The sequence below is a fragment of the Haliaeetus leucocephalus genome, unplaced genomic scaffold (genome assembly GCF_000737465.1).
Source record: "Haliaeetus leucocephalus isolate CR32 unplaced genomic scaffold, Haliaeetus_leucocephalus-4.0 Scaffold362, whole genome shotgun sequence".
NCBI lineage: Eukaryota > Metazoa > Chordata > Aves > Accipitriformes > Accipitridae > Haliaeetus > Haliaeetus leucocephalus.
The window spans coordinates 5,480,104-5,481,624 of record NW_010972798.1 but is presented as its reverse complement, the minus strand read 5'-3'; positions in this window follow the sequence as shown (position 1 = coordinate 5,481,624).

Genomic DNA, 1,521 nt, shown 5'->3' with positions numbered 1-1,521 from the left:
AGCGGTCCCGGCCAGCCCGCCCGTCCCCGCCCGGCTCCGCACGGGGGGGGGGCCGTGCCTCCAGGGGACGGGGGGAGCTTTTCTTTCGAGGCTTAACGCCAAGAGAAGGCTTGCAGGGAGGGTGGCAGAGCTCACCTCCACGCACAGAGTCCGAGCAACCTCCTGTCGTTTTGCAACAGCCTCTACATGCGAACGGGGGGTGTGGGTGAGTGGGTGTGGAAGGGGCATAAAAGATCCAAACGTGCCAAAGTTCAGGAAATCGTGCGAGAACTTTCCTAAACTGGTCAGATTCGAGAAGAAAGTACCGCTTCTCCTGAAGAGGTGTTTTATTTCTCAGAGCAGTGAAGGAAAGGGATTAGCAGGAATTGCGCATTTTGTTGCGGTGGTTCTTTGGGTTAAACAGGAACCAGACTCTGAACAGTTTAATACCGTCTTATGAAGGAAAGATGATTTTTTTTTCTCTCTCCAGACAAAACATCCCGATGGCTCAGGAATTTTACATCGTTCTTAACTGCCGTATACAAATTTTGGAGAGAGTTTCCAGGCAAATTACAGCAGTATCCTACGGCAAGCTGACAAAGAGATTCCAGGAATGCCACGCATCTAGGAGGGAAATACGAATCCCTCTCTTTAGCCTGAAGCACGAAATTGGCTTAAAGCTCATTTTGCAGATAACCCGAAACGAAATCATCAGTGCGTGGACCGGGTGGCTGCAACTTTCTAACTCTCTGCAGTAATTTCTAAGACTTTCTGGAGAGGGGAAAAAAAAAAAAAAAGATAAAGAGTGAACCACAGGTTGGAAGGGCTCTAAAAGAAACTCGCACCTCAACATGCATTTTCCGCCCCGGTCTGCGGAGGGCTGGGCTCCCACACGGACATCGGTACCCTTAAGTCTCTGTGCCGAGACCGATCCCACAGCGTGGGAAAATGAATGTCCTAGGTTTTGGCTTTCACAATTCATTTTAGACTCGGAAAAACCCCACCTGCACCCAGGTGCGTAGATAAAAATAACGGATCACTCCAAATTCGCGAAATATATCTATATCTCTCTGCTGCGTATCCAAACAGAAAAGACCAGTAAGGTGTTGCCAGACACTCTCTCCCGTAGAGGGGCTGAGTGCAGGTGTCTGACCCACAGCTGTACCCAGAAAATAAATCGCCTCTGAATTTTGGGGTTCCTACCCAGGACAAACCACTGACCCCGCTTAAAAGGAGAGGGGAAGAGCCAGGCTGCTGCCGGCATTTCTCGCCCCCAGCCCGTATTTCTGCACTTGCTGTACCCGCCCTGGCTCTGACAACTGCTCAGCCGCAACCTCTGCCCGGCTCCAGCCGCCCGCGGCCCCGCCGCTCCGAAGTTAATCTTCCCCGCAGGAATTAAGGTTAACGCGAAACGGGACAAGCCCTCGTTTCGCATTCTGGCTCGCTGACAAGAGGGTTAAAGTTTAATGCCGCCGGGCTGCCCCGAGTCACCCCCTGTCCGCCGCCGGCCAGGCGGGACCCGAGCGGGGCGGGGCGGCTCCC